The sequence below is a fragment of the Bos indicus genome, chromosome 26 (assembly GCF_029378745.1).
Source record: "Bos indicus isolate NIAB-ARS_2022 breed Sahiwal x Tharparkar chromosome 26, NIAB-ARS_B.indTharparkar_mat_pri_1.0, whole genome shotgun sequence".
Classification (NCBI taxonomy): domain Eukaryota; kingdom Metazoa; phylum Chordata; class Mammalia; order Artiodactyla; family Bovidae; genus Bos; species Bos indicus.
In genome coordinates this window covers 30,875,829-30,900,089 of record NC_091785.1, presented here as the reverse complement: position 1 = coordinate 30,900,089, position 24,261 = coordinate 30,875,829, and the positions used below count along the sequence as shown (strand labels likewise).

The following is a 24,261-nucleotide window of genomic DNA, read 5'->3' as shown; positions in this document are numbered from 1 at the left end:
TGAGAGCCTGATCTACAGAGAAACACAACCAGGGAAGGCTTGAGGGGGTGGAGAGCAGGCTGAAGAGGTCAGTGCTGGACAGAGGGAAACATACCAAGAAAAGGAAGTTAATAATCAAACTACTATCTATTTCAGGGGTAAAAAGAAAAGTAGTGGAAAGTAAGAAAAGAATGGGAGTGAGCCAAGAGGTATACTGCTTTTTATTATGAAATGTTTATGATAAAGTGAAGTTAACCCCATGGAAGGTCAGAGACAGATGAAGATCCTGGGAGATGGCCTAGTGAGGCCAACTTGCTCAGAATACAGATGAAAGAACTGAAGCCTGGAAAGAGGAAGAGGTCTGGCTCCAGGCATGTTATAGAGAGCCACATCCCTCCTCCTGTATGCGCTGGCTCCCTTGCTCCATGTGAGTCTATGCAGAGCCTGGCCTTCAGCCCTCACTCTTCCTCCGTCCCTCCCTCCCTCCCTTCCTTCCTTCCCTCCATCCTTCTTCCATCCCTCCCCCTCTCTCCCTCTCTTTCTTTCTCTTTCTTCCTTCTTTCCTTTCTCCTTTATTTCTTTCTTTCTTTCCAGAAAGGGCAGTTTCAGAATGAAAAACAAGGACTGACATTTTAAAGCAGCTCCAGGAAATCCCTCAATTCTGCATTTAACACAACGTGATTGGCAGCCCTCCAGCACAACTGACAAAGCCAGCATGCCAACAGGGACTAGCAGGAAACAAGGCACCCTCTAAGAACCAAGAATTCCAAAGAAAGAAAGAAAAATAACTCCTGACAGGGTCACTTAAAATCTTACCACCATTTCTTGTTTTGTGTATGTGCGTGTTCATGGTGTGTGTTTTGTTTCTAGAAAGCTCTCTTTGAGGGCAATGAATCTAGGTCAGTGATTTATTGATAAGCCTCAAAGGGTGCACAAATACGTCAAAAATGTATGCAAATTTTATGATGAGTATGTATTTTCTGACCCAAGGGGTCTGTAACTTCATTCATAATAAGACCCCCAAAAGAGTCATGTCCCAGAAAAGATTAAGAACTTCTGGAACACAGCATACTATTACTTTTAGGCTCATCTTCAGAGTGGATGCTCCACCAAGAAATGCCTCTGGCCTCTCCTTGGTATGTCAAACCAGGTGCAGAATCCAAGTGCCTTCAAAGTAACCACAATAGGGAACTAAAACAAAATCATGGTGGTTTTGGAGATAACAGTTGTCCTAAAAAGAGCTGGAATGACATTTTAGGACATCCTAATAGTCACTCCAGTCAGGTATGACAGCACCCTTCATTTTGTTGACCTCGATAGGTCAGGTATATAAATAGAAATCAAACCAATATTACAAAGCAATCATCAATAAATTAAAAAAAATATTAGAAAAAACCCCTGAGCCTCCTAAACAAAGGCCATAGCTCCCATATCCATGAATTTATCTTTTAAGAACTCTTGAAATTACTCAAGAGAGGAAGCAGTAGGTGTTGTCTCTCAAAATATGCTCCACATATGTTCCACCACAAAAGCATCCTAGGATGAAGTAACTTGAAGAAAACTCCTGATCATCTGCCCTGTTGTAGGATCACCATAAGCAATGGTTTTCTAAAGGTTCTGAAAAATCCTAGCAGAAGTAAGCTCATTTCATTTTCTTCAGCCCAGTGTTTGCTGACCTAGCTTGACCATGGCACTCTTTTTTTTTTTTTTTTACATAATATCTATTCAGATTTTATGAAATACACCCTGGAAAGCAGTGACACAGTAGAATGGCACCTGAGATAGAAGGCTGGAAGCCTGGATTACAATCCTAGATCTGCTACTCATTGGATGTGGCCACTTGAGAGCTCTAAAAGTGTAGAGCTTAAAAGGTCTCCCAGATTCTTTCCTGAACTATGATCTATACAGTATGATATCTTGGTTTCCACATATAGCTATTTTCTACAATTATGCATATTTTATCCAGGAGACTATTCAGTAGTACCTGCTATCCTATAAGCCACAGTCTCTTAAGAATCCTTTGAAGACAGAAAGTAAATTTCTAAGCACTAGACAGGATGGAACCACACTGCCAAGTAGGGGCAGCTTTATCACTGTGATGAGTGCATGGGGAAGGCTCAAAGCCCTACATCTTAGTAAACACAAAGGCAACACACAGGAGACTGTGTGTGTTTGATGGGGCTGCTGTTTTGGAAGCCGCACAACCTCTTTGAAGCCACCAAGGTTTTTACTAAGCATGACCTTAAAAGCAAATGCCTCTTTTCAAAGGACCAAAGTTACTTCCATAGGCATTATTATCCTCTGGGAGAATCCCCTATCTCAGAGAAAAGGAGTGCTGACTCCAGCTCCCTTTCAAAGGTGTTTAACAACCTGATGGCAAGCTTTCCCATGGAGTACTAGAGGCCTGGGAACACTAAGTACTACCTGTGAACGTCTTGGACTCTTGCACAATCAGTGGAGAATTAGCCCAAGGTGACGCAGTAAGACGACATGTGTCTTCTGCATGGAAGTTCTATAAAAATTTTGCAGGCATAACATAGGGAAGATGTCATAAAAAGCAGGAGCCCCAGGCTGCAGGGAAAAGGGCCAGAAACAAGTCGGAACTTGCTCCACAGAAGGGCTTTCCCCAGCCACCACTGTGGCAGCGTATGTGTCCTTCTACCCAGGTGGGGCCACATGTTCAGGCAGGCTGTGCTATGCGCATCTTCTTGCCTCGAATAGGGAATCTTAAGTCTCTCTCAACACCCTTTTGCTCCTTGGTGCCCCGTGAAATTTAAACAGTTTAGCAAAACATACCCACATCTTCCCAGTTGAGAACACACTACCTTGTCTTTAAAAGGCTGGGATCAACAAATGGAGAACTATACAGCTATATAAAAGAACAGGACGGTCTCTATATACTCCAGTGGAAAAATCTCTAAGACTGCATTAGGTACAGATCAGTGTTAATATATGCCACTTTATCTTACAACAAAGAGGAACAAATAAGAATATTTATTGATGTGTTTATATTTGTGTAAAGAAAGGATATACCAGAAATGAATATAACTGTTTACATCTATAAGGACTAAGGGGAGATGAGATATACTGGGTCCAGGATGGGACAGGTTTTTCAGCATGTACCTGTTTTGATGTTGTTGTTGTTTAGTTGCTAAGTCATGTCAACTCTTTTGTGACCCCACAGGTAATTGTAGCCTGTCAAGCTCCACTGTCCATGGGATTTTCCAGGCAAGAATACTGGAGTGGTTAGCCATTCCCTTCTCCAGGAGATCTTCCCGACCCAGGGACTGAACCAGGTCTCCTCCATTGCAGGCGGATTTTTTTTTTTACCATTGAGCCACCTGAGAAGCCCTATAATTGCTTATATGCCCACATGCATGCATGTTAATTAAGTCACTTCAGTTGTGTCCAACTCTTTGCGACCCTATGGGCCGTAACCTGCCAGGCTCCACTATCCATGGGATTCTCCAGGCAAGAAACGGGAGTGGGTTACCATGCCTTCCTCCAGGGGATCTTCCTGATCCAGGGATTGAACCCATGTCTCTTATGTCTCCTGAATTGGCAAGTGGGTTCTTTACCACTAGCACCACTGGAAAGCCATATATCTGTTTATACTCTGGTAATTTTTGGACGTATTATAAAGTATAACAGCTTAGGTTCTGGAATTAACAGAACTAGGTTCAAATACTGGCTCTTGTATTTTCTAGTTTTGAGCAAGTTACTCATCTGTGATCCTCAGTTTCCTCACCTATAAAGTCACCTGAATCATATAGTACCTATTGCATTAGGGCTCTGTTCAAAACTGTTTGTAAAGTACTCAGCAGGATGCCTGACATATTGTAAATACCTAATTAATAATAATACTGTGGTTGCTGTTAATATTACTAGTACTTATTGAATTCTGACTGATCCTTCTGACTTGGATAAAATATGAGAAGTTTTGCCCAGGTCCGGGCAGAATGAAGTGTTTCTTTCTCCATCATTCCCACAGTAAGCCTTTCTGGTCTCATGCTGGTCTCCCAGGCTCAGCTTTTTGTTTTCACATTGGCTCCCCAGTAGTCTGTGGGCTCCTGAGAGTCCTAAACCCTGCTCCTGCATCAGGCACAGAATAGGGGATTGTCAATAAACGTCTGGAACTAATACAGTTTCGATTTTCTGTATGAGAGCGCGTCTGAGGCTGCCGCTGGGAGTTTCACTTCCTGGTCTGACCCAGCAGATGTCTGCCTGTCACTCTCCGGGTCTGCAGGAAGTTGCTGGGAGAATAAACGGCAACAAGTTGGCTTCAGAGCTCGCAGCTGAAGCCTGGCTGTGCTGAAAACGTGCCAAGGAGGGGAACTGTGGCGATTGGAGGGGCTTCCAGGAGCTGCAGGAAACCGGAGGTCTCCAGGGAGCCCAGGCACGCTGGATGCAGGCAGAACGTGCAGAAGAACACTCCAGCTGTCCCGGGAACGTGCTGACCTGATGAGCTGGGCCAGGGGTGATGTTTCTGCCTCAGCGCAGGGGCCGGGCCCAACAGCCCCTGAGCTATTTCTGCTCTCACTGAGTTGGCTTCACTGGGGAGAGCATGGTGCAGAGGAAGAGCTGACAAAAATAAAACCTGAGTGTTGAAGTGCTTGCAGGAAGTCTGTGGGTCTGCAAGCCAGAGCAGAGCATAGGTGTTTGGGTGACACACCACATGAAAGCTGCCTGAAGACCAGTCCTGACAACAACACCCTGCCTCGATTTGCATCTGGGTGTTTCTTCTTTCAGGAGTCAAGTTGGTAACACCTACTGTGGTCAGGCAGATTGGGGTCTAGAGCTGGCCTCTGCCACCACTGATGGCTGACCTTAGACAGGAGGTGTCTCTGAGCCTTATCCTCCTTATCTGGGGACCCTTTCAGAGACTTAATCCAAAAATATATGCTAAAGGATTAAGCCTTTATGTAATAAATATGTTTCCTTCCTTCTCTGTTAAGCACTATTAAAGGTGAAGGACAAGGTCTTCAGTAAGAAGATGAAATTTTACTGCAGAGGTAACACATGCACTACACACAGCATACACATATTACATACATACCTCACATACATACACACCACACACACCTATACAAACCATGGACACATACTGTATACACTGTGCTTAGTCACTCAGTTGTGTCCGACTCATTGCAACCCCATGGACTGTAGCCCGCCAGGCTCCTCTGTCCATGGGGATTCTCTAGGCAAGAATCCTGGGTGGGTCACCATGCCCTCCTCACGTTATGCACTACACACATTTACACCAGATACCTATACACACCATGTACATGTACTATACACACTACACACATATACACACCACACACACCTACACACACCATGCACACAAACCACACACATACACATCACACACCACACACATACTCCTGCCAAGTTTAAAACCTTCATGAATCAACAACTCTAAACTTTACAGCTCTTCTGTTGGCTGCTCCCTAACTGGAAACAGATTGTCTTCTCCCCCCGCTCCCGCCCATCTGTTTCTGGGGCAGAGTTCCTCTAAATGTGGGTCTACTCATGGTGATTCCGTTTTCTTTTTCTCGGTCAACAGTCATTCGACACCCCTACCCAGGTGTTCTCCACAGCTCATTCCTTTCATTAGATCATAAACCTGGGAACTGAGGGACTGCTTAAAAAACTTCATAGCCTTTACCACGTGTGCCTGAGCATACTTCATGATGTCAGTCCTCACCACAGCCAGCAAAATACTTCTATTATCCCCTCACACAGCAGATAAGAAAATTGAGGCTCAGAAAGATTTAAAAAATAGTCCAAGGCCTTCCAAACAGTAAGAGGCAGGATTTGAACCTAAGGACTGGTTAGCCTGAGCTGTTCCCACTACCCAGTGCAGCCTGGCAACACAAAATCCAGCTGGAGCCCTTGAGGAGTTCTTTCTCCACATCCCTGATACCACCCAGGCTGTTTCTCTCCTAAGTTTCTATTTGGGTTCCTGTTGGCCCCAGCTCCCTCTGCACCCCTCTGCCCTCCTCCCTCCTCCCTTTTGGGAGCCTCAGGCTTTGCCTTCTTGGAGCAGAGCCCTGCAGGCAGCAGGGCCTCTATTTCCCCTGTTCCCATCATCACAGCCAATGCAAACTTCTCACTGGGAAACACTGCACCCTCGGGACAAAGGCTCTGTGTGATGTTCTGGTACCTGCCTGTCGGGTCTTCTCTGAAAAGACCCATCTGGGGTGGCTGGGCTGCCAGGCCTGGGACAAACAAAGTTCATAAACAGCTTCTCCAGCCACAGAGCTCAGGCTGGACTGGAGCCACATACTGCCTGCCTCAGTGCTTACACCCTCCCTGGCCTTGGTCAGACAGAGCCCATTTCTGGGAAAGCAGCAGGACATCTGGGTGTTTGGGAGGCTGAGGCTGGGGCCCTTTTCACAACAGAAATAGATTTTGGAGTCGGGCAGACCCAGGTGTAAATCCCAACTCTGCCTCCCTCTAGCTGTCTCACTTTGAGAAATTGGCTTCTGCTGGCTGAACCTCAGCTCTCTCAGCTATAAACGAAATGAAAACTATCCACCATCCCTAGCCCAGTACTTGGATCTCTAAAATGCAAGGGAGGGATTTCTCTGGTGGTCCAGCAGTTAAGACTTCCAATGCACAAGGCTTGGGTTCGATCCCTGGTTGGGGAACTAAGATCCCACATGCCCAGTGGCATTGCCAAAATTAATGAAAATAAAATTGTTAAATTTTAGAAGTTAAATGCAAGGGAAGGATTGGGCCTTGAGATTTCTGTCTAAAATGCTCTCCACCAAGCTAGCCTGGAGGTGTCCTTCCTGCTCATGGGACACTGGGAAATTTGAAGCATTGCTGTGTCTCTCAAGCTGAGCTCAGCCATTGGGGAGGGTTTTTGGTTTAATTCAACAATTTTTACTGAGCACCCCACAACATCCTGTACCGTTTTAAGAACTCAGGGTACAAAGATAAGCATAGGCCCTGCCCTTAAGGGGTTCATAGACTAGACCAGTAGGAGTGATAAGACCCATAAAAACAAGTATAATATGCAGTGGAAAGTGATAAGTATGCTAGGAGGGTGCAGATAAAAGACGATGAAGGTGGAGAGCAGAAAGAGGGTGATTCTAGGCTGGGAGGGAGATAAAGCTGCGGCCAGTCCATGAAGGGTCCTGAATGATAGTTTGCACTTTATGGGGCCAGGCTGTTGGAAGCTGTTAGAGGCTGTTGACTAGGGCGGGGAGCGGATCAGGGTCATGATGACTGGAGAGTTAGTCCTCTACCACCTGGAACACCAGACTGTGGAATTTCTAAACAGAAAGACTCAGGTTCCACCATTTTTCACAAGGGCTTTCTTTCCTTCACAAAGTATTGGGTTGGCCAAAAAGTTCATTTGGATTTTTCCATACTATCTTATGGAGAAACCTGAAGGAATATTTTGGCCAACCCAAAAGTTCAGGATTTGCATACAATGTGCAGGGGCCCAAAGCTGCCCCTTGGTCCTGTTCTTGCATGTTGCACGACCCCATGCCGCTCTCTCTCCTCTGTGGCATCTCACCGAGCCCCCTCCCTGCCTGAAAGACGTGAGAATGAGGCCTGTGGGGCAGGAGGCCGGCACCCAGCTCCAGGGAATGGTCTTGGCTCCACAGACAAAGCGTCCTGGGACCTTTGCTGTCCTGCCAGTTTGCTTTGGCTCAGCTCACAACCTCCTGGGAAGCAGTTGGCCTGTGGAGGAAAGAATGTGTCAGAGTTGCAATTGGCTAAAGTTGCCTGAGAAGCGTGTGTGTGTACGTGTACACGCACTCAGGACTACATGTTTTGCAGCTGATTGCAATCTGGGTCAGTACTGTGCAGCCTTCAGCACATCGCTATCTACAGACGATAAGGTGGAACGATCCCGGGCAGGACCCAGCAGTGCTCAACTAGCCCTCAAGATGTAAACACAGCTGTTTGCCAGGCTCTCATTTCTAATGATGAAGGGGCCCACGTCGATAGCAGAAGGGATCCAGGTAGATCATAGGTTTGGTTAAGCCTCCCAGAGAAGCAAGGGTCTGCAGCTGGCCCAACCTACTGGTGGAAAACACAGAAGACACAATGATGAATTCCACCCCCGCCGAGCTCCTGCCACTTGGCTTATCAAGGAGAGCGCGTCCAGAGCTGGGCCTGACAGGGCCATGGAGCTGAGGAAAACATTCTGGTTTCAGTGCTTGTTCTGCCACTCAGCTACCACTGTGACCTTGACCAAGTCACCTTGTCTCTGTGGCATTTGTCTCCTCATCTGTAAAGTGGGACTAGTGCTGTCATCAACGTGAATACCAGGAAGAAAATCCTAAAGGCTTCGGAAAAATCAGAAGAAGTTAATCCATCTGTCAGCCTACCTCATATTCTTTACTCCGAGAAAAGCTTACTTTAGCTCTTCTCTTGAAACCTATGTTTTCTCATAATAAGAATATGCTTGGTTTTCTGACTTCCTGGCTGACCACAAATGACAAACGCTTGATTAGCAGGGAGCTGGGTCTGCTAAACATAGGACCTGACGACTGACGTCATCATCCTAGGAACTGACGGAACACAAAAGGCAACCAAGAAGGCAAAGAAGGAGAAAAAATCTGTTGAGCAGAAACAAGACCTTTAAAAGCAACACAACCCATGTATCAATAGCACTAAAGCAAACATGTTTACACATGTCTGTAGCTCTGAAGTCCATCGCGCCTAGGAGCCTATTGTGATAACTGACCCTTCAAGGACTTTTCAAGGAAATTTCAAATGACTGTACTGTATTTCTACTGTTAGCAAGGCAGGGCTTTATAGAATATTATTTTAGAAAAAATTTCCTTGCAAATGCTTTAAATAAATAATGCTTGGGTGCTTAAAGAGGAAATTTTCCAATATCCTGAACAATTAGACACTGCCCAACCAAGGGGACCGTGAGGGGTAATCCCTTGGTTTTGAATCCCTTGAAGGCTGGCTGTCTAGGAATGATCCTAATTATCATACTTGTTGATGAGTTGGCCTGGAATGTGTTGGGTTGGCCAAAAATTTCATTGGTGTTTTTGTACCATCTTGTGCAAAAACGGGAATGAACTTTTTGGCAAAGTCAATAAATCTATTTTGCCTTGGCTATTGTCTAGAGGGTGGACTTTTCCCAAGATATGTGGCAAGCCTACTGTGGAAGTAGACAGGGAGGAACGAGGAAATAAAGTTTCTGTCCAGATGAAGCATCCTTTTCAATGAGACAGCCTATTGTCTTCACATCTGTATGACACTGTGGGCTCACAGAAAAATGTAATCAATTGAGCTGCACCATCTGCTGCTGGTCAGGCTCCACAATAGCTGCGTGGGAAGGACGGGCACCCAAGGAACATGGGGCCGTCCCTCAAGAAGCTTATAGACTCAGGGCTTTTCAAGGATCGGGCCTGGATCAATGTGAAGTGTTGGCTTAACAGCACTCTTCCTGATACTTCTTTCTTTAAATACATTTTGGTGCACAAATAATAATTGTTCATGTAGCAAAACAAAAAAATACAGATGAGAAGAGAGAAAAATTAAAAGCCTCTTCAACCCTATCACACAAAAATAACCAATATTAATATTTGTATTAATAACCAGCATTAACAAGCTGTAGAATTGTTCATATAAATGAGTACATGAATAGGATCATACTGTACCCAGGACTTTTTTACTCAAAAAAGTATGGACCCCTTAATGCATTCAGGGCTTCCCTTGTAGCTCAATTGGTAAAGAATCTGCCTGCAATTCAGGAGACCTAGGTTCAATTCCTGGGTTAGGAAGATCCCCTGGAGAAGGAAATGGCAACCCACTCCAGTATTCTTGCCTGGAGAATCCCATGGACAGAGGATCCTGGCAAGCTACAGCCCATGGGGTCACAAGAGTTGAGCACAACTTAGCAACTGAACCACTACAATGCATTCAGAGTGCTGAGAGGAACAATCTCAGAAACATAGCATCTATGCTGGGAACAGAAAATTCTTCATCTACTCTAAACAGAAATTCCTGAAATATTAAAGATACAAACGTAATGAATAAAGCCATAATAGCATTATAAGAAAACAGAGTAGACTAATTATGTAACATGAGGACGGGGAAAACTTCTTAAGCAAGACAGGAAACCCAGAGGCCAGAAAAAAAAACTAACAGGTGTGAATACTGAAACATTTAAAACTCCTACAAGAGGAAAGTCAGCATAAAGTTTAAAAACAAATAGCAGATTTGAATAAAATATTTGCAGCTGTTAACAGACAGAAGATTAACATCCCTAATGTCAAACAAAGACTTTTGGCTCCTTAGTACCTGTTCCAAGGGCCCTAACCCTGCCCGTATGTGCTTCAAAATAAAGTGTTTTTCTTCCTATCAATGGATGTCCATGCTTAATGGACAAAGAGTTCTTCCAAATAAGACATCCAAACAGAAAAATGGGCAAAAAATATAAGCAAAGAATTTACTGAAGAAAGGTAGATGGCCAATAAACATAAAAAGATGTTCAACTTCACTGCTGTCCAAAAATGCACATAAAAAAAAAAATGAATAGAACCCTTACACATAGCAAGGATCTGTAAGAGTGAATACTCTCATCCACTGTGAGTACAGTGCAAATCTGCACAACTTTGGGAGGAAGGTGATTTGGTAGAATCTTGTGCAAGTGTGTGGACTCGTGGATCCAAAGAGGCCTCCGCAGCCATAAGAAGAAAGAAATTCTGGACCTAAAGGAAGGAGCGAGTCTGCATTGCTCAGCCTCCCAAGAGGACAATCCCTATGTCTTCTCTTTCTTCAGGAACCATGAGTCGACTGAGGCACCCGGCTTAGCCACGCTCTGTGGAGGAAAGAGCTCTCAGCACAGGCAACTTTGCTCCGGACGTGGGTCACCTCCTTGTTTTTCATCTGCTGGTGCTGCTTTTGGCTAAACTCTCTGGCCTCTTGCCTGAACCAATAGGACACAGCAGCGTTATCCTGGTTGCCTTTCCTGACTTGGCTTCTCCCCTGCTGGTCTCAGGGTGCTCAGCCGACCCTGCCTTCCTCACACACCCTTCCGGAGCTTCTCAGAGTTCTTCTGGGCAGGCATGCCCTGGCCAAGGTGACCCACTGACAAGCTGACACATTTAACACTCCAGAGTTGTTGTCACTTTGACTTATCATCCTATAGACAGGCACACTGGGGCTGGTGAATTTCCAGTGACTCGACTCTGGATTGTCAGTTCCTTGAGAGCAGGAATCAAGATGGCTTTGAACACCAATTCTGTACATTCAGGACCTGGTACATAGAAGGCCCCAGGAGAACTTGTTGACTGAAAACTGGATGAATCAATGTAAACTCCCTTCTCCCCCGCCACATGTAACAGTTTTAAATCAGCCTGACAGAGCAGATAATCCACTTGAGCAGCCATCAGAAAACTTTTTCTGCAAAGGGTTAGAGAGTGAATAGTTTAGACTTTTGCAGGCAAGAGGCAAACTCAAGACTATTATCCATCTCTTAAAAAGCAAAAGAAAAATTAAATTTCCATGACATTTTTGTTGATGAAGTTCAAAATATAATAATAATAATACAGCTTTTAAAAAAATAATACAGGGCCCCCAATGTGAAGAATAAAATTCTTTTTTTGAGGAATAACATGGCACTTATTTGGGGTTCAGAGTTAATGTCCTCCTTCTTCAAAAGCTATTGCAAATATTCATCTGCTAAAGATAATACGTAATGAGATAGTATGTATTTCATCTTTGAGAATGAAAGTTGAATTTCATATCATTTTCACAGGTCATAAAATAGTACTGTTTTCACTTTGTTTTCAGTGATGGTCAGCTCATAGGCAATACAGAAAGAGGCAGTGGGGTAGGTCTGGCTTCAGGCTGTAGTTTAACTCCTGCACTTGAGAGTAAGACAGAGGAGGCTGTTTTCATTCTCTCTCTTACTTTAGGCTCCAAATCCTACATTTTCTAAACCCCAAGGTTTCTGAGACACTTTCACTCCTTTCTTTCTCAAAGAACTCACAGGCTGAGCCTGGCAACTCCCCAGAAAGGGGTTCCAGAAGTTTCGTTATTGCCAAAGGGCCCCAGCATCGCGGAGTGAAGTCAGGGCGGCCACAGGCCCTTCCTTTTCTAAGGCTGGCATTAGTTCCTTGCCAACCACACACAAAACCGCTGGGATGGGCTTGCTTGTGCTGCTTCTCCAGCCCAAACCACAGAGAGAAGGGAGGCCTCAGTGTGGCTGGGCTAATGGGAAACAGTTGTGTTCACCCAGCCCTGTTCACAGAGGGAACACATTTAGATGCCTAACATCTGCTTGTATCCTGAAAAATGTATCATTTGAAAAAGACAATTGACCACAGCCCCAAATTCAGGGCTAGCAAAACAGCATCAATAATGCACTAACAGGACCTGACTTTTTGTCCGTATATAGAGTACCAAGGAGATCAGGGACTTGTGAAAGCATCGGTCATTCACTGACTTGTTGATTTATTCAACAAATAATTTTTTTAGGGTCTACTATGTGCCTGGCACTGTATTAGACCCTGACATAGTGCAGGAAATAAGACTTGACATAGTTTCTGCTCTAATGGAGTTTACAGTATTATTCAATGGCATTTGCTTAAGTCTGGTATTTTGTGGCATATCACTAAGCATCCTTTGAATTGAAATGATTGAATTGAATTAAAATGAAACAATGCCAAACTGTTCAGGAAAGAAGGAATTAAGTCAACTCCACCAGATTACTTTATTGGAGGACTCAGAACCTTTGGTATGCAGATTTCCATTGAGAATCTCCAAGAGAGAGATATATAGAATGCAGCCTTCCCAATCTTATTTAAGTATGGCATCTTTCTGGTGAATTGCATATTGTGGCACCAGTCAAATGGAGCATAGTTTGGAGAGCATGGCTCTTAGGACTGCTGGGTTTGGCCATGTAGGTTGTACACCAAACAGCTTCAGTGGGACCACTCACACAGACTACCAGTTACGGTGCCCTGGAGTTCTGTGACAATGGACCTGATCTCTGTAACTACAGGGCAAGGCATGGGTAAGACTGGTTTCATATAGCTATCACTCAGCTATCTGCCACTTGGCTCTTTCTCATAGAACAGGCCAGAGACAGCGCTCAGCAGCTGGGAAAACAGATGGAGCTGTAAAGAGAGCCTGAGGGAAGGTCGAAGCACAGCATTCCTGTGAGTGTCTGGGTAGAAATAAATCAGCAGAATGAATTTAAAAACACACACACATACCAAGGTACAATACAGTGACGCTTAAAACTCTGAGGATATAAAGAAGACCCTCAAAGCTTCCAGAGGGGGAGAAAAAATCAGGTAACAAAGGAACAAGTATTAAAATTGTATGGGTTTAAAACAGATAACCAACAAGGACCTACTGTATAGCACATGGAACTCTGCTCAATGCTATATGGCAGCCTGGATGGGAGGCGAGTTTGGAGAATGGATACATGTATGTATGTGTGGCTCATACATGTATGGCTGAGTTCCTTCTCTGTTCACCTGAAACTATCACAGTATTGTTAATCAGCTATACACCAATACAAAATAAAAAGTTAAAAAAATAAATGAATGAAATATGACACTATTCCAGCCCCCCGCCCAACCCCAACAAAAAGCAACACTGGGAACTAGAAGATAATGCAGCAATGCTTTCAATATTCCAAATGAATAATGAATATGGTTTTTCACCCAGACATCTCTACCTAGCCAGATTCCAGATCAATACTGAGAGTAGAATAAAGACATTTCAAGAGTTGAAAAGTCTCTGAACTACTATTACCCATGATTTTCAGGAATTATTTGAATACGTGCTCTACTGAAAACAAAAGTTAATAAACAAAGAAAGAGAAAGGCATGGGCTCCAGGAAATAAGAGATGCCACTCAGAAGAGATGCAAAGAGAATCTACAGGGATGGCAGTGACAGTCTAAGGATGACAGCTACATGGTAAGTCTGAGGATAATGGGTTCCAACTGAAACTGACAGGAAGAAGTAGGGGGTGGTCCTACAGAGAAGATCCAGGCAATAAGAAAAGAAAGGAACCAAAAGATTACTGAGTATGTAGATAATTCTATTTACAGAACTGGGTTCAAAGGAAACTAATAACAACGACAACAACAAAAAGAGGTAATTATTAGCTAAAAAATAAAGTGTAAAAAAGACAATGTGATCACAGCTTGCTACTTGACACATGAGTGATTCGTATCTATTTAGCTATAATAATAAAAACACAAATACCAATTTAGAATGCGAGAAAGGGAGGTAGGAAAGGGGTAGCGTAAGCAAGCTACAATTCTCCTCTACCACACCAAGAAGTCAGTGGGGAGTGTGTAAAACTCATTCAACAGGAGTGAATGCATTTTAGGCATATGTTTAGAAACATGGAGGAAAATATCAGAAGAAATAGCTGAAACAGTGGGGAGTGATTAGGAGCTGGTTGTAGGTTGTGGAAGGGTGAGCAGGCAACACAGGGAACTGCCATTTCTTTAATAAGCCTTTTAGGGCCATTTGATTTTTGTGTACATTAAATATACACATTACTTTGGTTTTGTAAAACATGGTTGGTAGGTTAACTAGGTTGTCACTGGCTAAGCGGCTTACACTATTTGTCAGTTTCAACACTTGCCCAATTAAAGTTCATGGATTAATAAAATGACAAATCACTGTAGGTTCTGGATCTTTGGGACTCCTAGGGAAGACTGGTGCTAAGTCACTTCAGTCATGTCTGGCTCCGCCGTCCCTGGGATTCTCCAGGCCAGAACACTGGAGTGGGTTGCCATTTCCTTCTCCAAGTCTTCCTAGGGAAGACTACAAACTCTGAATGTCAAACTTGAGAAGAATAAGTGTTTGTTGCCTTAGTACTTCAAGTGCTACCCACAGACCAGGGGTGTGGGTTATCACCTGGGAGCTTATTAAAATTGAACAATCTCAGGTATCTTCTCAGACCTATTGCATTTTAAAAGCTCCCTGAGTGATTCATATGCACATTAAAGTTTGTACTGGGACAACCAACGATAGTGTCCGGGTAAATGAAGTGGGGGCAGGTATACAGGCCAATGATAAAGTCAATGGTGATAGATCAAGAGTATAATGTGGGAGACGTTCTAAGGGTTCCCTGCCTTTAAAGGTCCTACCCACATTCTAACAATCCTACAATGAGACAAAGTATATACATCTACATACAAGATGGGTTGACTTACAGGAGACTGGTTGCCATATGTCACATTTTGTAGGCATTTAAAAATTAAACATGTATCAGTTAAAATCAACAAAAAGTACAATGTCCAGAGGGCATCCAGGTTAGGCATGAGCCAAGATGGTACTTATAAAACTTTAAGGGGCTTTCCTAATGGCTCACTTGTTAAGAACTGGCTTGCAACGCAGCAGAGGCAGGAGACAAGGGTTCGATCCCTGTGGTCAGGAAGATCCCCTGGAGGAGGAGATGGCAACCCACTCCAATATTCTTGCCTGGAGAATCCCATGGACAGAGGAACTGGTGGGCTACAGCCCATGGGGTTGCAAAGAGTCAGACGCAAGTGAGTGATTAAGCACGCAAGTGAGCAAGGACAGAGAACCCTGGGCCAGCTTCTCAGACAGATGAGGCTGTCGTCAGCACCCTTGATTGCCCGTGACAGAACCCCAACTCAGTCAGAGTGAAATAAAGAAAATAATTTATTGCCTTTCATAACTCCTTGAGAATAGCTGGCACCTGGGATTTGGTCCAAATGTTTGTGTATATCTGGATTCTGACTTTGTTTCTCAGTCTTGCTTGGCTTCCTTTTCAGATAGCTTCTTGCCACATAATGATGAAAGGATAGCTGGCTGCCTAGTAAACAGTAGTTCTAATAACTCTTTAAAGTAACTGAAGAACCTAAAGAGTCTTTTTAATGTACACTATAGCTGCCAATATTTAACTATAGTAAAAAAAAAATTTTTAATACATATAATTACTTCATTTAAAATAACAATAATAAACCTACTCCATATTAGCATAAATAACATATTTCTTTGAGAAAATTATGTTTTCCAGAATAAAGATTATTTACTGAGTGTCCTTGTTTTACATTTTTGTAAATCTCCCTAATCTTAGGGTTAACAGAAGAAAGCTGACTGTCCATTATCTGAATTGAATTTGCTACAATATATTGTTTCCATTGAAGTATTTAAAGAAAATCTGGCCTCACAAAGACTTAGGTAGAAAAGGGAGGAACATTTTAATAACTTTTTTCAGATAATTGTGGCTATACTTCTTTGATACTACACTGAAATTTAAAAATGGTAGTGTCTTCTTAAAAAATACATACGCAGGCAAGTTTATGATGTAATTTTCCTCTCTATTGGCTGGTTATATCGATCCATTTACGATTCTTCCAGGGTTAGCCTAGAGCTAGAGCTGCTGCTGCTGCTGCTGCTGCTAAGTCAATTCAGTCGTATCCGACTCTGTGCGACCCCATAGACGGCAGCCCACCACGCTCCCCCGTCCCTGGGATTCTCCAGGCAAGAACAGACATCCTTAAATTAGTGTTTCCAACACAGCACATTTCACTCATTTCCCGGACAATGCAAGGACCTTAGAACATTCTAACTCCGTTTACCCTCTTCCTGACTCTTTTGTGTCCTATATTTTAATTTTCTCTCTGTATCTTAAACATTAGTTGTATGGTTTTATACAACCAAGATTCATTTGCATTTATCCATATTTCCCTTTCTACTGTCCTTCTTTCCTTCCTGAATATCCAAGATTCCATCTGGGACCACTTTCCTTCTGCCTGAAGCTTCCCTTTGTATTTGTGTTTATATTTGAACCATTCAAACAGTTCAAAATTCAAAAGAAGATGAGTGTTCTATGATAGATATCTCTCTCTCCCATCTTTGCCCCCAGCCCCAAACTATATATTTCTATGTGTACACAGTACATTACTTGAAAGGATACACACCAAATTGAGAGGAGTGGCTTGTCCATGTGGTCTGAAACATCTGTGATGATAATATATCAATACAAAAATGATAGTTTCATTAAAGGTCATTGCAATGTGAAACCTAAAACCATATCTGTGGGGACTTCCCTGGCAGTCTAGTGGTTAATACTTCATCTTCCAATGTAGGGGGTGTGGGTTCGACCCCTGGTCAGGGAACTAAGAGCCCATGTGCCTTATAGCCCAAAAACCAAAACATAAAACAAGAAATATTGTAACAAATTCAATAGACTTTAAAAAATGGTCCGCATCAAAAACAAAAAAAAATCTTTAAAAAATAAAACCAGGTCAATGAACTTTTCCCACTCTGTTACATTAAAATCCATTGGTCTATCCTGTGTTTTGAATGGATCTTTTACTCATTCATGTTTTTACATCATGGATTGGTCATTGGAAAAGTATTGGTTCAACTGAGTTTTGCAGATCTTCCAATATTGACCCATCTCCTTACACAACATCCCCAAATCACATTCTTTAATATCACCACCAATCACATCAGGAGCCTTGAAACATTGGGAGCTAATAAGCTCACAGTAGAGAATATGACTTTCCAAAACTCCAATTTTTGCTTTAAAATTCAAATGTTATCATCATCAACAACAAAACCATCATTTGTTTTCCTTGAAATGGCAAGCTCACTCCTTTCATTTATATGGAAATGTCTGCCAAATACCAAGTCTGAATAACCGTGGTTTGCCAGTCATTCTTTTCAGGCAAGATGGAAATCCATGAAAAAAGTAGCTGGCTCAGCTCATGTCTCAAACAATCACATGAGTATTTTTCTTGAGACAATCACGGTATTTTGTTACACAGTTGAAAGTACTTTACGTACAATAGAAGTGTTTCATGCACCTTCCAGAAACAGATTTCAAGGCCAGATGAAATGTGCATAGCCAAGGAAAACACCTGTGAAGGAAAATGGGGAGGGAGTTGGAGAAGTAAGGAGATCCTTTGACCACGATGCTAGTCTAACCACAGGGGAAGAGGAAGGAAAGGAAAAAGGATCAAGTCAAATAAATCTTGGACTGCAGTGTAGTTCAACGAAAGTTCAGCCAGGCCAGTGGGGAGTCCTCAAGCCAAAATCACCCAGGATAGGAGTCCCACGTTTCTCAAGAATGAACCTGCATTAGTACTCCCCTCATGATCAACCATCGGCAGGGAGCAGACCGAGAGAAGCAAGGCCTTGACACAGCGTGGAGGTAGGGCCAAAGGACAGCAGATGCTCCCTCCCCAAGCTGATCTGAGTGGCACATTTTTACAGCCACCACATGTTTTATGATGCTGCTGTGCTGTGCTCAGTTGTGTGCAACTCTGTGAGACCCCATGGACTGTAGCCTGCCAGGCTCCACTGTCAATGGAATTTTCCAGGCAAGAACACTGGAGTGGGCGGCCATTTCCTACTCCAGGAGATCTTCCTGACCCAGGGATCAAACCCATTTCTGCTGCATCTCCTACATTGGCAGGCAGATTCTTTACCATTATGCCACCTAGAAAGCCCAATTACCACATGGTTTATAGATACCTTTCATTTCATCACAAGACATCCTCACAATGTTATAAAGATGTGTACCCAAGGGTTGAGGTTGAATAAAATTGATATTTTTTACTGCTTCATCATGACATTTCTTAAGTGAAACTGACCTTTATTTTCCTGCAAGTGTGTGGCAATGAAGAATGCATTCAATTTGGAGTCACTGCCTCGATTCATTCCAAGGTGGCAGTAATTCACCCCACTATTGCTTTTGCACTGATAGTGCAAATGTCAACATACCAAAAAAGGCAGGTGAAATCTCAGTATCATTACAAAAACAGTTTTGATCTCATAGATTCCTTGAAAAGACCTTGGGGATCCCTAGAGAACTGCAGGTCACACTTGGAGAACCAGTGACGTATAGCTAGCAACCCCAGAATTAGAATGTGTTGGTGAGGAGAGGTTGCTGTTGTTTTGTTTCGTTTGGTATGGTTCTGGCAAAAGTCACAGGGAAGATTTTAATGTTTCCATTTGGGTCATGTTCCTCTACCTGAATCAATCACTGTGAAGAGGAGAATGAGGCACTTTTACTGGTTAGGCCTGGATTATGTGAGCAGTTCTCTGAGAAGGATAAGACACATCCATCCAATGGATGGGATGCTAAGTCACTTCAGTTGTGTCTGACTCCTGTGCGACCCCATAGACAGCCTCCCACCAGGCCCCTCCGTCCCTGGGATTCTCCAGGCAATAACACTGGAGTGGGGTGCCATGGCCTTCTCCGATAGATTAGGTTAGTACTTCTAATTCCCAAGGAGTTATGAAATGGTCAAAGAAACCGAAAAGTTTGACCGAGAAAGGAGAGTTTGGTCCACACATTTTGCCCATTTCTGGTTGGTTCCCGAAGGAGACATTGGGTGCCTCTTGGCATTGGCAGGTTGGTATAACGCCCCGACAGGTTTCTGCCATAAGCCGTATGAGATAACCGTGGAACCGCAGAGCAGGGCTCCTTACTTGCTTCACACAGGGCATGCCATTCATTCATACAAGCACACCGTAGAGTTAGTAAAGCACAGCAGAAAACGTGTTCGCTAAGAGGAACAAAGAACTAAAGCTCCAAGCATCCTTACCTTGTCCTGAAGGATCCCAGACGAGCCCCCAAGATGAAAGGTTGTTGTTGAATCACGCGAAGACACCGGGATTCTTGGCCCCCGGAGGAGAAGAATTCAATCCGGGGCCAGAGACGAGGCTTGATTGCTCAGAGCTTTTGTGTAATAAAGTTTTATTAAAGTATAAAGGAGATAGAAAAAGCTTCTGACATAGGCATCAGAAGGGGGCAGAAAGAGTACCCTTTGGGATGGATGGGATGGGTTCCCATAAAAAGGAGTGGTTCTCTTTAGGGCGGAGAAGGCAATGGCAACCCACTCCAGTAATTTTGCCTGGAAAATCCCATGGATGGAGGAGCCTGGAAGGCTGCAGTCCATGGGGTCGCTAAGAGTTGGACACAACTGGGCGACTTCACTTTCACTTTTCACTTTCACGCATTGGAGAACGAAATGGCAACCCACTCCAGTGTTCCTGCCTGGAGAATCCCAGGGACGGGGGAGCCTGGTGGGCTGCCGTCTATGGGGTCGCAGAGAGTTGGACACGACTGAAGCAACTTAGCAGCAGCAGCAGCAGCTCTTTAGGGCAGGGATACTGCATGGTCAAACCAGCCCACTGTAGAGTTCAACTGGGCAAAGAAATTGGCAATAAGTGTGTGGGTTATGAGACTTGGCCTGTTCCAGAGGGAGTCTGATGGCAGCATCAGGCAAGAGAAGAGATCAAAGCTGGGGTGACGGTTCCCAGGCAGGAGCCCAGCCCCTGAGGGTACCCAGCCCCTGAGGGAACCCAGCTCCTGCAGCCAGTTTGGCAGCTTGTTAATTTAGCCCAACAGGCAGGGCCAGGTGACCACAGCTCAGGTTAGGTCAGATTGCACGTGTATTTAAAAGGGCAGATGTCTCATTCTGTGTCTCCCTTCAATGATGCTGGGGCTGTGACTATTGTAAGTTTGCTATCTTGGTCAGCAATAAGAACCAGAGGAACCAGAGATTAAATTGCCAATATCTGTTGGATCATAGAGAAAGCAAGAGAGTTCCAGAAAAACATCTACTTCTGCTTCATTGACTACGCTAAAGCCTTTGACTATGTGGATCACAACAAACTGGCAAATTCTTTAAGAGATGGAAATACCAGACCACCTTCTCTGCCTCCTGAGAAACGTGTATGCAGGTCAAGAAGCAACAGTTAGAATCAGGCATGGAACAACGGACTGGTTCCAAATTGGGAAAGGAGTATGTTAAGGCTGTGTATTGATACCCTGCTTATTTAACTTATATGGAGAGTACATCATGAGAAATGCCAGACTGGATGAAGCACAAGCTGGAATCATGATTGCCGGGAGAAATATCAATAACCTCATATGTGGTAGTTGACACTACCCTTTTGGCAGAAAGCAAAGAGGAACTAACGAGCCTCTTGATGAAGGTGAAAGAGAAGAGTGAAAAAGCTGGTTTAATACTCAACATTCAAAAACTAAGATCATGGCATACGATCCCATCACTTCATGGCAAATAGATGGTGAAACAATGGAAACAGTGAGAGACTTTATCTTTTGGGGCTCCAAAATCACTGCAGATCATGACCGCAGCCATGAAATTAAAAGATGCTTGCTCCTTGGAAGAAAAACTATGACCAACCTAGACAGCATATTAGAAAGCAGAGACATTACTTTGCCAACAAAGGTCTGCATAGTCAAAGCTATGGTTTTTCTAGTAGTCATGTATGGATGTGAGAGTTGGACCATAAAGAAGACTGAGTGCTGAAGAATTGATGCTTTTGAGCTGTGTTGGAGGAGACTCTTGAGAGTCCCTTAGACTGCAAGGAGGTCAAACCCGTCAATCCTAAAGGAAATTAATCCTGATAATTCATTGGAAGGACTGATGCTGAAGTTTAAGCTCCAATACTTTAGCCACCTGACATGAAGAGCTGACCCTGATGTTGGGAAAGATTGAAAGCAGGAGGAGAAGGGGACGACAGAGGATGAGATGGGTGGATGGCATCACTAACTCCATGGACATAAGTCTGAGCAAGCTCTGGGAGATGGCGAAGGACAGGGAAGCCTGGTGTGCTGCAGTCCATGAGGTTGCAAAGAGTCAGACACGACTGAGCGACTAAACAACAACAACAATCTTTGTCAGGTTTGATTCAAGAATTAGAACCCAGTGGGCTCTCAGGGGTCAGGTGGGGGAGCAAGGCAGCGGGGACTCAGATGTTAGAAGCTGGGGATGGAGAAGAATCATTTAGACCGATCGTAGGTCAATGGAAGTCATGCCACACAAGACATCACATTTCTAAAATGGCATTTGCTCGAATGCAATTCCACCTGTCTAGGCGGTTTCACATTTACCATTTCATACTCTGCCTGTGCTACTTGTTTATCCTCAGAATTATTGAGGCACTCTCCTTGGAAGAAAAACTATGACAAAGCTAGAAAGAGTACTAAAAAGCAGAGACATCACTTGCTGACCAAGGTTCATATAGCCAAAGCTATGGTTTTCCCAGTACTTGTGTACGAATGTGAGAGTTGGACCATAAAGAAGGCTGAGTGCCAAAGAACTGATGCTTTCAAACTGTGGTGCTGAAGAAGACCCCTGAGAGTTCTTTGGACAGCAAGGAGATCAAACCAGTCAATCCTAAAGGAAATCAGTCCTGAATATTCACTAGAAGGACTGATGCTGAAGCTGAAACTCCAATACTTTGGCTACTTGATGCAAAGAGCCAACTCATTGGAAAAGTCTCTGATGCTGGGAAAGATTGAGGGCAGGAGAACAGGATGACAGAGAATGAGATGGTTGGATGGCATCACTGTCTCAGTGGACACAAGTTTGAGCAATACCTGGGAGATTGTGAAGGACAGAGAAGCCTGGCATGCTGCAGTCCGTGGAGTCACAAAGAGTCAGACATGATTTAGTGACTGAACAACAAATAACAAATCAGGGTTATAGGTGATCAATTCAACTACTCAGCTCTGGTGACCAATGCTTCCCTTTCAAAAGACTCCCTTCCTCGGGTCTCCTCAATGTCATATTCTCCTGGGTTTCCTCCTAATTCTCTGGCTGCTTTTTCTCAGACTCCTTTGCACATCTCTTCCACAACAATAGTCTTTGGGGGCTCTGCCACAAAACCTCCTTTCTTCTATGCAGGCAATGTGATCTGTCCCTGTGCTTTCAATTACGGCCACATTTCTTTCTTAAAACTGCTGTAAAAATACCCCGTCATCCCTTCAGCAGGCTCAAACACATTCTTTGTGTCCTAAGGCCCATCTATACTTTCCTCAAGGGTCTGGGATAATCAGAGCAATTGGTACGCTGCTGGCACCAAGGCCATCTTAAACCCACACATGCACAGGAGGACTGAAATCAGGTCATCTGGCCATCCAGCTGTTCAGACTGGGGTGTGTGTGTATGTGTGTCTGTCTATCCATCTTTCAGATTGTTGCTTAGGTGAAAAAATGTGTAGAAGAGGACCTAACTGCAGCCCTTTGAGAGTACGTGATGGCTCATAAAATTTAATTGAGCAAATAGGTTCCTATGTTATGCCAGGCACACGTAGTAAATATAAAGGTTATAAGAGTGAGAAGGTCAATGTTCTTTACAGGGATGGGTTAGGGTTGGGGGGCTAACATTTACATGACTGTAGTCAGAATAAATTTAAGAGCCTAATACTGTCTAGTCCTAGCATGTTGTCGCATTGTAAAGAATCGTAAGTAAAACTAGTTTATTCATAAACTTTAGTAAAAGTTTTTCACATTTTAACATTCCTAAAGTCGGGCTGCAGCTAACAAATGATTTGATAAGGATACCTGTATTAGGGTTTAATTGGCCGAGTTTTTTCTTTCCTAGTTGCACAAAAAAAATAAAACGCAGAATTGACATTCTCTTAGATGAGATGAAAAATATTATTTGGGTCTCTCAGAGAAACATGAAGTCAAATTTGTTACCTAAAGCAACATGTCCCAAAATTCCTGCTTTCTTTTGGTTTCCAATTATCTAACCCCTATAGCTACCCAGAAGCCTCATTTTCCATCTTAAACTCTTTATTGTCCACCAAAATGTAACGAAACCTCCCTGACATCTCTCCCAGAACGAGGGTATCCTCTTTCTTCCTCTCCCTCCAGCTCTCTCTCCCTCCCTCCCCTCTTCTCTCTGAGAATCAACCTCAGTCATCTTCAAAGGACATCACCCCACTCCTCTGCTTCTTCCTCAACCTGACAATTTGACCTGTTTGTTTGTTTGTTTTTAATAAGCAAGAGAGGGAGGGCCAAATGCTTGGCAGTTAGAATTTTCTTTAGCAAGGAAAGGGAAAGGCAAAGAGGCTTTGACTAATCCCATAGAAATAATTCTTGGACTGGGAACAAGAGAACAAGCAGATCACAGTGTGGGTTAAAACAGAGGTGGGTGCACCTGGCCATGGCCAGGGGAAGGATTGGAGTGCTACCTAACATGGGGCATCCTGGGGAGGCTCAGATTTTAAAACCTCCAAGCTTGTCCAGAAGCTTCATATACATGTATCCTTGCATGCATACATGCAGGCAGGCACAAACACATGTACACATACACACGTGTGTTTAAATAACAGGCTGAGGCCTTTCTGTTCCACCTCACAAAGCCCTGGGAGGGACGAAGGTGGGGTCAGGATGATCACCTGCTTTCCTGGGTTGAAGAGGCCCAGGGAGGGAGGCCAGGGGCTGGAGACCCTACTCCTCCCTACCCAGCCCAAATAAAATCTAACTACAAAAGTCTGGACAATGTACTGCTGCTGCTGCT

General features: G+C 43.8%; 1 long non-coding RNA gene across 1 annotated transcript; it reads right to left on the bottom strand.

The window, feature by feature from the left end:
* Positions 1-689: 689 nt before the first annotated feature.
* LOC109578942 (uncharacterized) lies at positions 690-24,261 on the bottom strand. Its single transcript, XR_002183755.2, has 3 exons — positions 19,525-24,261; positions 17,779-17,832; positions 690-7,677 (listed from the first exon to the last, which is right to left on the bottom strand). It is a non-coding gene; the product is annotated as an uncharacterized lncRNA (long non-coding RNA).